Source organism: Hemicordylus capensis, chromosome 3, assembly GCF_027244095.1.
Source record: "Hemicordylus capensis ecotype Gifberg chromosome 3, rHemCap1.1.pri, whole genome shotgun sequence".
NCBI classification, from domain to species: domain Eukaryota; kingdom Metazoa; phylum Chordata; class Lepidosauria; order Squamata; family Cordylidae; genus Hemicordylus; species Hemicordylus capensis.
The window spans coordinates 220,939,867-220,953,946 of record NC_069659.1 but is presented as its reverse complement, the minus strand read 5'-3'; the positions used below and the strand labels follow the sequence as shown (position 1 = coordinate 220,953,946).

At 43.7% G+C, this 14,080-nt stretch overlaps 1 protein-coding gene across 12 annotated transcripts in view; it reads right to left on the bottom strand.

The window, feature by feature from the left end:
* GRID1 (glutamate ionotropic receptor delta type subunit 1) overlaps positions 1-14,080 on the bottom strand; it is a 1,034,570-nt gene that overhangs the window by 851,707 nt on the left and 168,783 nt on the right. The window lies entirely within an intron of this gene.

Genomic DNA, 14,080 nt, shown 5'->3' with positions numbered 1-14,080 from the left:
TGAGGGTTCTAGTCTTAGACTGGAGCTAGACGTTACCGCAAACATGAGGCAGTCTCTGCCCAGTGTTACTATCCAGAAATAAAAAGCTGCACTGAAAGGCATTCTGAGAACATATCAACCCAAATGAAAAGCCAAGAAGGGAAATGAAAGAAAAAGTATGTTAGAGATGTTTTTGGCCACAAGCATTCAAAACACTGCAAAAGAAGGTCAACCTGAGCATCTGGTCAAGTGTTCATACCGATCTATTAGAGAGCCTGCTAATTTCACAGATAAGAGTCCTGCAGATGAGTCTAGCTCTTCCTGGATGCATAGGACTGTACCTTGCAGGGAATAGCATTGGGTAGGTAAGAGCAGTAGGTGATGAGCCTTTCTGGGCTACATCTCATGACTGAGAAGTTATGAAGAATGGGTGGCAGGCTGACGGCTGACAAGAGATACTGATGGAAGCCCTGTAATGTACTACCCTGGGAGTTCAAATGTTACTAGGGGACTATAGAAGAAACCATGGGGAAACCGCTCCTGCATTGCTGTGGTAACCTACAAAGGGGCCCCAGGAGCACCCCTTTTCTCTGGAATCGTCACACAAACACACATAATTCTTGGCAAGCCAGCAGCACTTTGCAAATCTCAGTAGACAACTCAGCACTGCATGTTGATGGGGCTACTCTGAGGTTGGCTTCTGACACTGAATCGCATTTGACTGAATGAGTCTTGACAGACCCCCTCCAGTTTCAATTCTGTTAAAAGTATAATAATGAGAAATGGAAGCAGAGACCCAATTAGAAAAAGCTGCCTGAGACACAGATCGATGTAATGTGCTTGTGCCAGATGAAAAAGAGAGACGACGACTGAGGTTTTTCCACTGCCCAACCGAGGGGGTTAACATTCTAGAGAGAAATTAGTTTTACATCCCTACAGAAGCACAAGCTCCTTGAGAGCAGAAATGAAGATATATATGGCATGAGGTTTGGATATACCCTGAATACACAAATCATTTTACATATGTTTGTTAAAGAGCTGGGAATATCATTTAAAGCCCCCCTTATCATAAAGATTTTCTCCTTTTAGAATTCTGGCACACAAGCCACCAATTCTTCTTCTTTTTTAAACACACAGATAGCATAATAAAGCATATTTAAATAATACTCTGATCCATCTTTAAAGCAACTTAACATGTGATCCAGGATGATGATGTCCACTAAATCCTATGATGTCTGCAATCTTTATGTTCAGCATAGCAAATTATGTTGTAAAAATCCATTCACTCACACCTCCACCCAGTGTCCTGCCCTCCCTGCTTTCTCTCCATAACTACTCTTTGGGCCAGTTTGGACAACACCTTACTCTGGCCCACATGCTTAAAAAGGGGATGCACCAAGACCATTCCTGATGCCCTCTCGGCACATCCCTTTCTCATGTGGGAGGTACTGTTCATCTGAATGGCCACTCTACACATCCTTATTTGAGTCTGGCAACCGATACTCAGCTTCATGCAGCTTGACTGACTATAGAGCTTCATTGACTGCAGAAGTTCCACATGCCACAACGTTCATATATAAGCAATCTAAGAGAGAAGCTGGGTGGGATATGTGTAACAACCTTTAGAATTATTTTAAATCCTTCTCTCTTACATCACTTTGTAAGAGAGTGTAAGTTATTCAAGAGCAAACCAAATGTGACATCTGAAGATCTGTATTTCCTGAATTTTGTTAAAAGTTAAACACCATTGTCAGGGTAGACCATGATACTCAGGAAAGGGAATTAACCCTCTTCCTAAGTCATTTTCCTCATATGAATTGCACCCCTAGACTTATTGTCCACACAGGACAAAACATATGCATCTCATGGGAAGGGGACCTATAAGTCTTTCCCTGCATGACAAAGTAACAGTCCCAGTAGACAGCATTTGGGGAAATGATATAACTGGAAAGGGTTAAATCTAATTTCCCTACAGATCCATGACCCTCATCTGAACTGAAACCCTCTGCTTGCCCCTCCTGGCTGAATATATCCTTTAAAAACACACAGTAGTATATGTGATCACAGATCTCCCAATATCACATCTAGTTTGACCCTCAATCAATATGTAATTATTTTAATTAACAAGCACTACATACTTCAGATCAGGGGTGTAGCAAGGTTGGAGTAGGCCCAGAGATATTTAAATGGGCACCCCCTCAATGAAGCTCAGCTCATGAAGTAAAGAAATCTTAAATGAGGCTGAATGGTAGTAACAAAAAGCACAATGAAATTTTTTATATTAAACACACACACACACACACACACACACACACCCCTATGTGCCACAATAGAGCATCATCCTAAATTATTTTTTTAAAAGGTTTTGTAAATTGTGGTCGATGCAAGTCATTTAATGGTACTAGAGAAAGACATGCTGTTCTGGTAGCTCCAGGTCTGGTAGCTCACATCAATTTCGGAGGATGAATACAACTGAAGGGAACCCGGGCAGGTGCGCGGCTGGGGGAGTTAGTCATGTGACTTGCCTCTGGGGGCCCCCCCAGGCAGCTGTCTCCCCATGCCCTATTATAGTTATGCCCCTGCTTCAGATTTATGCTACCGACTCCAAGCAGCATTTGAAACAGAGGGAAGTCTCAGTGAGAACCAGAATGACATACAAATTGTAACACTGCTCAAGTGTCCTACAACACAACTACAGAATAGAAACCTTTAGAAGGTGAGCTTTATCATGCTTAGGGGGGAGACCCTTAAACACAAGAGGTAACTAGAGTGATACGAGCGGCTGTCAGGGTTGGCTAGAATTGTGGGTTCATAGCAAAAACTGGGCCTGGAAGATCCATCCCCTGGCTCGGGTTCCTAGAAGTCAGTTTTTGGAGACTGAAGAGAATCAGGAAGAACATAGGAACATAGGAAACTGCCATATATTGAGTCAGACTATTGGTCTATCTAGCTCAGTATTGTCTTCACAGACTGGCAGCGGCTTCTCCAAGGTTGCAGGCAGGAATCTCTCTTAGCCCTATCTTGGAGAAGCCAGGGAGGGAACTTGAAACCTTCTGCTCTTCCCAGAGCGGCTTCATCCCCTGTGGGGAATATCTTGCAGTGCTCACACATCAAGTCTCCCATTCAGATGCAACCAGGGCAGACCCTGCTTAGCTATGGGGACAAGTCATGCTTGCTACCACAAGACCAGAAGGCTGACCAGGCAAAGGAAGAAAGTCATGATCCTAGCATCTGTATCAAGTCTGACTAATCTAGCCTGACAATCCCAGAGGTTTATGATGGAGAGACCTTGTTCCTGAGGAGGAATCCAATACAGGAGCCCACATGTTCTACAGTATTTCAGCAGGCTGGGTCATAGCCTCAGTCTGTGGGGTTCACAGTTTGAGCCCCAGAAACCCTAACACCGTGGCATACAAGTCTAAGAGACAGTTTGCTACCACAAAAAGTGGTTATGTTAAAGCAACCATGTTCATATGCTCTCTAGCAGTCACTTTTGAATCAGTCAGAAAGGCCTTTTAGCTATACAGAAACCCACTTTACTGCTTCTTTAATGGGAGCCAAGCTGTTAGAAGTTTAGTTCCGGGTGGCTGGGTGTGGTGACAAAAGCTGTATTTTAATAGCAACGAAGTTACTCAATTTCATGCATTGTTTTGCATTCATTGTACTCTGCCTTCCATCTTATATTTAGATGTTCATCTGTATTGCACAATATTACACCCAATTAAACTTTACTGTTCATTAACTGTGGGAAAATGGTTTATCAAAAGCCACGTGTAGTGTTTCAAAACACAACAGGTTCTTAGGTTTTAATTATGAAATGCGTATCTGAGCCATTCCTCAGAAAGAACATAAAAGGAGGAGGTAGCCTTGTAGGATGTGCACTGTAGGCCTTGGACAGTCACCTCTTCTGTTTTTTGATTGACTGATTGATTGATTGATTGATTGATTTTTGATTGGTTGGTTGATTGATTGATTTTTTTACTAGCCTTGCTCCTTCAGCTGCCTGACACACACAAATTAAGTAGGTGAAGCTTTCTCTATCATTTTATCTTAAGGTTTGAAATTGGCTAGTTTATATATATTCCAATTTAACATCTTTACCAACCCATCCATAAGGTCCCAAGTGGAAACTGCATTGCATGTCATTGAGTCTGAAATGTACCTTTAAAAATGGTGTGCACACACAGATGTTTTTTGATGTCCGCACAGTTAATTTTAGATTCTGCTCAGGTTGAATCATTAAGGTCCCACTCTGAATGCATGTGCACACACACTGCCACCCAGGGCAAAATTCATTCCACACACAGGTGAACAAAATTAGAGAGAACACTGCTCCCTTCCCCACAAATTTAGTTCTGAGTACCACATTCTTGCCATTTATTTTTAAAGCTATATTAGAGGTGCTGTTATGTCAGTCCTCCTCATTAATAGAGACAGAAGGTCATATTCCTGTCTTCTAATTTATTAATGTTGTACAAATAAATGTTTGAAAAGAATATGAATATTTTATTGTCTGTGCTAAACTGGTGCCTAAGGATTTGCTCTACTGAATAGACTCTAAATTTCAAAAAGCATGTTTTAAACGTGGCATCTTAATAGCACAAGCTATTGTACATTTAGTCCAATTGTACACATGGTGCACAATGATTCACAGTTGCATTAATTTATACTGCTGTCTGTCTGCTCTTTTGGATGGAGAACCTGATACACAGTTTGGAGATAATAATATGCATGTGATGTCTGATGAGCAAAAGCAATGGGATGTGTTTTGTGAAAGTGGCAGATTTAATTTTCTAGATACACATCTCAAACATGTGCTGCAAATGTGTGACTTCTGCACAACCACGCCGCCTGCCCTTTCAGTACTTAGGGGTGTGCATGTGCTGTGAATGTGCACCATGCATCTCATGTGGGATCAGGTGTTCCCAATCATCAGAGGCTTTAAAAAAGGTGTGGACATGTTTTAGAAATCTTTAAATTATGAGCATTAGAGATGTACAAATCAGTTCGAGTTGAATCTATTCAAGCTTGAATCAGGGTGATTTGAATTCGAATCAAATTGCCCCTTAGAATAAAGGGCCTGATTATAGTTTGAATTTAATCAATCAAACCTGATCCAATTTGAATTGAATCAAGTGCCATATTTTCCAGGGAGAGCTGGTCTACCAATTGGGGTCGTCGGGTAGACCAACCCTCCGCTCTAGACTTGGTGCGTGAGCCTGCCTCAAAGGACTGGTCTACCTGGTAGACCAGTCCTCTGAGGCGGACTGACATGTTAAGTCTGGGGCATAGGGCTGGTCAACTTGCCAATCCTAACTGGTAGACCAGCCAAGCTGGAAAAATAGGTCTCCCTGGAAAAAATGATGCTCAAATCACTCAAATCAATTTGAGTAATTCAAGGTTGATTCAATGAAACAACCAGCCAAGCCTCTGAGGTGGGCTGATGTGCTAAGTCCGGGGCAGAGGGCTGGTCTACTTGCTGACCCCAACTGGTAGACCAGCCAAGCCGGCTGTTTCGACAAATCAATTTGAGAATGTTAATATTCAATTCGAGCTCAAATTGAATAGCAAATTCCAATTCAAGCACATCTCTAGTAAGCATATTGGTTGAAATAAGGGAACAGACAAGTAAGGGAACTTCAGAAGGATAAATACAATAGCCGTTATCCAGCGCAGCCCCAGAAGGGCTGCAGATCCACAAGAAGCACTAAGGGTCCTTGCTCTGAAGTCTTCTTTGAACAGTGGACTGTGCATGGAGAAGGGGGAGCAATTTTTGCATTTCCTTCCACCCTCCAAAGCTCTGTCCACTTGTTTAAGTATGTTCCTGAGGGTTTCACAGGGACATTGATGGCTTCTCATGGATCTACAGCCCTCTTGCCATCACCAGAGGGCTTTGCTGGATGTTGGCCAGTATTAAACCAATTCCACAATTAAAGCAGAGACAACATACAACAGCCACAAACAAGATCTCAATGATGATGTACCAATTAAAGTAGTCAAATAAAATCCACCAAAACTCCTGAGCTATGACCAAATACCTTGCAGAAGAAGAAAAGGATGTTACTGCCCTTCTAAAAAATTGAAGGAACTAACCCGATGATCTTCTTTAGGGAGGGAGAATCAACAGAGACTACAAAATAAAGAGTCCAGCTTGCAGCAGTCAATCTGGCTTGAGACAGCATGGCCATTCATAACAGAACCCTATTGATGGAGAAGACTTTCTGGAGTAGGCTGAAACTGCACTGAATTGAGGAGTGTCAGGGTGGGGGAGTGGAAGCACATCTACATGCCGGGGGATTTCCCAGTTAATTTATTTTTTGCATTCCCTCATCATCCAGCAGCACTAAAGCCACTACTGGTAGGCTTGACAACCACTACTGAGTGTCAGATCAGCAACCTGGAGAAAAGATTTTGCCTGTAATTTTGATACTGTCTCTCAATGCCCACCAGTAAAGATGTCAGATGAAAGAGCTAATGTAGCTTAGTGACAGAGAACATGCTTTGCATTAGGGATGTGCAGAACGTTTCAAGCTTGAAACATTCCAACTTTAAACAGACCGTTTCGAGTGTTATGAGCTCAAAACAAAACTCGCTTCAAATGATTTGTATAACAAGCCAACCAAGGAGATCGTAAGCCAATCAGAATCCAGAACCATAACAAGTCAGCAAGGGGGAAACATGCCTCCAAAATGGCACTCTGAACACTAGGAACTTCTGAGCTCATTCTGTTGGAACAACTGGCTCGAGTCGACTGGTTGTTCTGACAGAACGTTCTAGGGATTTGTGTTCCATTCACATCCCTGCTTGCATGCAAGTAGGGTTCAATCCCTTGCATCACCAGGTGGGGCAGGGGGAAGAATCAACTGAAACCTGGCACAAACAATACTGAGCTAGATGGACCAGTGGTCCAACTCAATATAAGGCAGTTTCCCATATGTGTGCCTTTTCCCACATAGTCATCACTCAACAGTGGACACATACCACCTCTCACCTAACCTTGCCTGCTGCATCTTCTGATTTAAATTCAAAAACTATTTTCCAGAATGCCCATCTGAAAATCCTGATAAGTCCACCAAAATTATTCCCTGGAATAGTCCCAAGTGGCCTATATTTTCCTCCTAAAAGCCAAGAGACTATGTATGCAAGATTCATTAATATTTTGGTTTGGGCTGTGCTTGTCTTGAGCCCAAGTGTCAGATGGTGCTTTAGCGACTGAAGGCTGTGGCTAAAACATACAAATACTCCACTGAGATTTAAAGGGGCAAGTATCCGTTAGTTAGGGGTCAAAGCCCTTGCTTTAAAAAGAGATGCATTAGTGCTCAAGAATGTTATGAGAAATGCACCTAGGGAAAACAGCTAACCAGCCTCCATCTTTTGAAGTCAGGAGTGTTTCAATCCTTTCAGTGTTATTTTGTATGTGACTATTACCACCAGCAGAAGGGCACACATGCCACACAAATGTGATTTGTATTAATAAGCACATTTTCTTTTAATCATTCATTCATTCATTCATTCATTCATTCGATTTCTATACCGCCCTTCCAAAAATGGCTAAGGGTGGTTTACACAAAGATATAACAAACCATCTCAGTTTTTCTACCAGTTTAACTGCCAGTAAAGTTTTGCTGGAGAACAACATGACTCAAATGCAAAATAAAAAGGTTATGCTGTTTTTTAAAACATAGTAGCAACCAAGAGTACTAGAAAAGCAGGTTTCTGGGAAAGCTTAGAGATTCACAGTCAGCATCATATTCACAAAGCCAGAAAAGCATTATGACCAATGAGTGTACTCTTGGATCTAGACTTGAATCAAGATTATGGTTATGGTCAGCAGTTTATTTGCCCCTTAGGTTGGTGTGCTAACTTTGGACATCAGGCAGGGCCATCCTTAGGGTGGGGCACCCGGGGCAATTGCCCTGAGTCCTGCGCTGCACTGGCCCTGCTCTGGGCACACTGCAGTGCAGCTGACCCTCCTCTCTCCCCTAGTCCCATCCACTTATCTTTCCTTGTAGCCCAGCCGGAGCCGATCTTTTGTGTCTGTGTACAGCTTGAAAGGCTCCCAGGTAAGCTACTGGAGCTCCCTCTCTCCCCGCCTCTCAGCTGTTTGGTGGGTGGGCAGGGCTTCCAGAGAGGCCTCCATGCAGGCCTACCTGAAGCCTGAAGCTCAGGAAAGAAGCAAGCAAGCAGGCAGAGAGTGTCCAGCACCAGAGCTCTCTGCAGTCCCTCTGCCCATCCCAGCCACAGTAATGGAGATATGATGTGATTTCCTTTTTGTGGTTATCCCCCAACTCCTTGAATATTTAGGGATTGGCTTGCCATAGGGCTTTGGTATTGAGCAGAGATGGGTGGGAGAAATATGTATATTTAAACTGAGGTGGATTGGACAAATTGTTGGGGTTTTTTTCTTTCTTTAATTTAAAAAAACCCATCCAAAAAGTCCTATAAGTGGCTTGCTTCATGGCAGAAAATTACAAAAATGTCTGGAACTGAAGCCCCCCACCCCCCACGACCATTATTCTATCCCCATATGGAAGAATCTGCCCTTTGCCTTCTTCAAAATGGGTAAAACACCCCACGGTCTGCTCCAGTCTTTAGAGCACCTGTCCTGGAATGACTTGGCATAGGGCTTTGGTATTTCAACTTCTGGAACAAACAATATATTAGTTGTTTGTTTGTTTGTTTGTTTATTAATGCACTATGCTCAAGTTGATTTGCAGCCCAGAAGGTCTGAGAACTGTGAAGCATGTGTTGTGCTTTTTATTTTTATTTCTTTAGAAATGCATTATATGTCCAAGCTGGTTGGACCTGTCCAAAAACCTCACCCACACTATTTACACTGTATGTAATCAATCAGTATGATTCTGTAATGATATGAAATGTTAAGGAGACTCCGCACATGCTGATTCGCCCCCAGCCCCACACACCCCTAGGGACAGTCCTGGCATCAGGGGTCAGCCAATCCAAGCACTGTCCAGGGGCCCAGGCCTGACCCTTGAGGCCAGCTGCCCAGTGCCCACACCTTCAAAGAAGCGGCATGACTTTCCTGGATGAGTCTCTCCATCACTGCTGCCTTCTTCCATGTTCCCCATTGGCAAACTGCTTCTTCCAAAAGCCCCTGTGATGATGAGGGACCTCTGGAGGAAGTCCATTTGTAAATAGGTTATTATGTCACTATGGGGACTCTTTTACTGTTTAATCAACAAGCTGCAAGCCTGGGAAGAGAGCTCTGAAATACAGACTCACTTTTTCTACTGCTAATGACAAAGCAACTTTCTCAGTTGAGTGAATTGCTTGGTTGTCATCTAATGTTGCTGCAGCAGCTGGAGGAGAATGTCCTCTACTGCCCAATATGATAGGGCTCTGGCAAGGTCACTAGTAACTGGGGGCAACAGTGGCAGCTCCTTCTTCAGTACCATCACCCACAGCTGGAGTAGCAGTGCCATTTTTGAATTTCCATATGCCCTGCTCCTAGACTTAGATCAAGGGGCTAGGAGGAGCTGCTACAGCTGCCTCCAAGGCCCAGCAGTGGACTTTACCAAGGCCCTCCAAAATCCAGTGCCAGTCATATCTGGGCAGATTGTCGACCTAAGCCAAACAGCAGGAGCATTCACCTCCTTTTACACAAAAGCTTTTGGTCTCTCGTCAGCTAAGTTGAAATGTCTGGTTTTAAAACCAGAATTTTAAAATCCTAAATGGTTTGGGATCTGGAGACTTGAGGGACCACTTTTTCTCTTATAAACCCACATCCTGTCAACATCTTAATTAGGTTTGGTTGGGACTTGGAAGACGACCTTTTCTGTGACTGCACCAGGCTCTGAGGCTCCCTTCCTAAGCAGGTGTCTCTTCTTGATGGTTTTTTGCCTCTTGGGGAAGATCTTCCTTTTTCAGCTAAAATTGAACCTCCTAAATTACTAGTGTTTATTGTCCTGCTGTTTGTTTTTATTCTGCAACTTTTAAAATCTGTTTAATTCAGGGATGGGTTATATGTAAACAGAACAGACTTGATGCTCAGTGGCTTGGGTCACCAGGGTCAGGGAGCAGCCATCACACCCCAATGGTGTACCTTTTACGTTGTACCTTATAACTGGCTGCGGGTTCACTCCTATGGGGAAAAATAAAGCAGTGTGCTTGAGGACAATGTTCAAGTGAAAGCAAAACATGCCACACCCTCACTAATAAGGACCTCTGTTACAATTGTGCAAGCAGTCTCTAGGACACATTTCTACTTTGCAAGCTTTAGTTTGTCCCTCTTGTGCCCCTGTAGAGTCTTTCTAGAACAGTATGGAAAACTGTTGTTATGGCTTAGTTATGACCAATAAAGCTTCCTTGGTGTTAAAAGCAAAGTGTTCCTGTGTCCACAATATAACATATGGTGACAAAGTGGAGCTGAACCTATAAGAGAAACGGGAAAGAAAAATGTGGGGGAAGGAAATGTAAAATGTTATTTTATGAGTGCTTCTAGCTGCTGAGAAATCATGGCTGCCACACTGGGGACTCTTTCACAGTTTAATCAACAAGCTGCAAACTTGGGAAGAGAGCTCTGAAATACAGACTCACTTTTTCATTGCTAATGATACAGCACTTGAAAAAAGAGGGTCATTCTCCTCAAGGGTGTGGGGGCTTCCCCCTACATTTAATGAGAAATCTATTAATCCTGGTTAAATGCTGGTTAACCAGACCAATTTGATTGCCAGCCCAAGTGGGCCAAAGCTGGTGTGTATTCAAAAACTGCCAGGGGTCAAAAGCCAAGCAGCAGGGACAGGACACTCTCCCTTTCTTGGTAAGAAAAATCTTGTCCTTCCAGTGGTATCAAAAACTGTGGAGGCTAGCCCTGACGGGCAAACTCATCCAACAGGTCCAGGTTGTGGCTGGACTAATGAAAATAGTCTTCTTCATGAAAAGATGATGCCAGAAACCCAGCCATAAAATATTTTTCTGCCATTCATTTTGGACTGATGTAGTCCTCTAATAAAATCCACTTTATGTCTTTACCAGATATGCCATGCTCTGTTTGACATCAGTCCTCTTCCTTGCAAAAGTGAATTGGGTTGTCCTCCACTGCTTGTGTATATTGACATTATGATGTGCTCAAAGTGTTTCAGCACCTCTATTTTGAGGCACTGAAACACTTTAAGCTGCCCCAGCTGAATCATTTTGGGGTGGGTGGGTGAGCAGCACTTTAAAAGGAGGAAGGCAGGTCTTACCTGCCCCTCCCTTGCTCCTCCACTGCTCCCTGCCGCCCCCGGATGGCGCTGTTTGTATTCAGCCGTCAGGCTCTCTTGTTTGCCTGGCTGCATCTTGCTGAGAACAAGAACTTCCCTGTTCCCAGCAGCCTTTGGGCAGTGTCAGGAAGGAAATGGTGTCCGAGCATGTGCTGAAGCCATCTTGAATGTTCAGCAACACTGAACACTCAAGACAGCATCCACACAAGTTCAGATGCCATTTCCTTCCTGACACTGCCCAAAGGCTGCTGGGCACAGAGAATTTCCTGTTCCCAGCAAGATGCAGCCAGGCAAGCAAGAGAGCCTGATGGCTGAATACAAACAGCGCCGCTCGGGGGCGGGGCGGGGGATGGCGGAGGAGCAAGGGAGGAGCAGGTAAGACCTGCCTTCCTCCTTTTAAAGTGCCTGCTCTCTGCTGCCTTCCCGGACATGCACAAAACACTTCATGCACATCCCTACAAAAGAGAGAGATCCAAGCAGCAAGGACTAGATCAGTAGTCCCAGAGGCAGATATCTAGTCAAAACCAAGAAGAGGTTAAGGTCCAAGGCAGTTATCAGGCAACAAGTGCAGGAGCTTAGGCAGAGTCCCCACAGACAAGTGCAGCTGATCAGACTGAGCTAAGGTTAGGACTTGGTGGATGGGGAGTGGCCTTTGGGGTCAGCTGGCAATGTTCCACTGACCAATACAGCAGGTTAGATGGTGCCCTGGAAGCACTGAGCTAATCATATGAGGCTTGCAGAGGAAACAGCATTGGTGGCGCAGGAGGCAAGATACCAGATCCCAACTGCCGAAAGCCTCAGTTTAACATGTGCACATACATGCTTTACAAGAACTGAAGGAGTTTCCTCATAATGGTAATTATGATGCAACTCTGACACAGATGTTAGGGGGCAGGCTAGTAGGTGGAATTAATGATTTATGTTTTATAATGTAGAGGTTAGGGTTGTCGTGTTTTGTTTTGTTTTTTATGATCCTTGGTGCTGCTCTTTGCTACCTGCCCCATTTTAAAAACTTATTTTTTGAAATTGAAGGCAGGATTGATTGTCTACATTTTCTGGGTCTGAACAAAACTCTGTCCATAATAAACAGAACATTCATTACGGACAGAGCTCTCAATGTCAGAAGAATCCATAAAAATTCTTAAGCAGGTTGCAACCCTAGATTTGCCACAGTCTTTTAGAATTCCATTTCCCCAAACCTGAGCCAAATACATGATTCCTATATTAGCACTACTCAAGGTCATGGTAGAGACCACAAAACCTGGGCATTTGAAGCATGCCTTGAATACTCTGTCAAACCTTGGCTGTTTTCACATGTGAGGCTTTATGTTGCCTTGGAGCCTCTCATGTGTCACTTAACACCTGGTTGTTAATGCCCATTGGTGGTTACTGTGAAAGAGAAACTGGAGAAGAGGCATGTGTTAAAAAAAGATATTTTTAAGCCCATCCACATAATGAAAAGTACATAGTAACAATAGTACTAAAATTTGATCCTGATAAATGCTGGGTACTCCCAGATCCAATTAGATATCCACATTTCTAAACTGAAGAAGCATGACTCAAATGAGTTTGAAGGTTTAAAATGCTTTTGTTGTTGTTTGGAATGAATTTTGCCAGATCAGCTGAAGGTCTTGGGCTTCCAATGAAATTAACTCTTTAATTTAAATGCAAATGACATAGGATGAGATGAAAGGATAGGTTGCTTCACTTGCTTGATTTACCATCTGTTGTCACAGACAACAAATTAGGAGTGGACTATGAGATCACATGCAACCTGCACTCTCATGGGTGAATTTCCCCACTTTCCATGCCTTCATTTGCTGTAAAAAGTGTTACAGTTTGTCTGTACTTGGCTCTAGCAAGGCAGCTGGAGGCACACACTCACAAAGGGAGCTGTTGAGCCAGCAAAAGGCTGGTGGCTGGCAACTGCTGTTATATACTCAGCAAGAGCCCTGCCACTTAGTGAACCTTCAGACCAGCTCTGCTTTAGACATGGTGCCGCAGCTGGCTTCCCCCTCCGCCTGACTGGCTCCTCAGGAGAAAGCTGGGCAAGCAATCCACCTTCAGAGCTGGAGCTCAGTTGTGATGCAGTGTCCCCTTTGCTCCTGGGGAGTGGGGACAGTTAAAAGAGTTCTAAGGACGGGAGAAGAGTCAAGCTGGGGAGTATGAGGTCCCAAGAGCTCCTCCAAGGAGAAGGCAAGTGACAAACTCCAGTTGCTCTGAGTCTGTTGGCTCTAAAAGGCTTTTGTCAGTGCCAGTGATCTCAGCTGGGGCATGTTCATCCTCCTCTGAGAGGGTCTCCTCGTAGTTGAAATCCATGCAGTCCCAACATCTCCTAACCAGAGCCTGTTACCCGCTTCAAATGCTGGTTAAAAAGGGAGTGCTAGTTAGCATTAACTATGATTAAAATATGTGCCAATGTAATGCTTCACCATGATTAAGACCGTTAGGAGAAAACAGAGGTAGCACGTCAAAGGGAGGGAAGGGGTTTAGGAGCACAGAGTCCTATGGTTTATTTCCAGTCTCTCAAAACACTGGGGGGAAATCTCCCATGTTACCTTTCCACCACTCCATTCTTAAGCAAATAGCAGAATTCCATAAAAGCAGACTGCTATCTGTGTTGGCATATTCAGGTTTATCAGCATTGGCTCTAGGTTTCCATTGCATGCATCTGGTCAGGGTTTTTTTAAGCATTCAAATTGATGAGAGGATTATAGAGGATGCTTTTAAATGTTTGAACTAAACACAGTTTGACTTAAGCCTCTGCTCTGTGTAGAAAAATGAAATGCTTGCCTTTCCAGCCAACCATACGCCTAGGTGAGTTATTTCTGAAATTCCTTTGTTAGTGTATTCCCTTTCAAAGTTCTCAGCTCTACTGT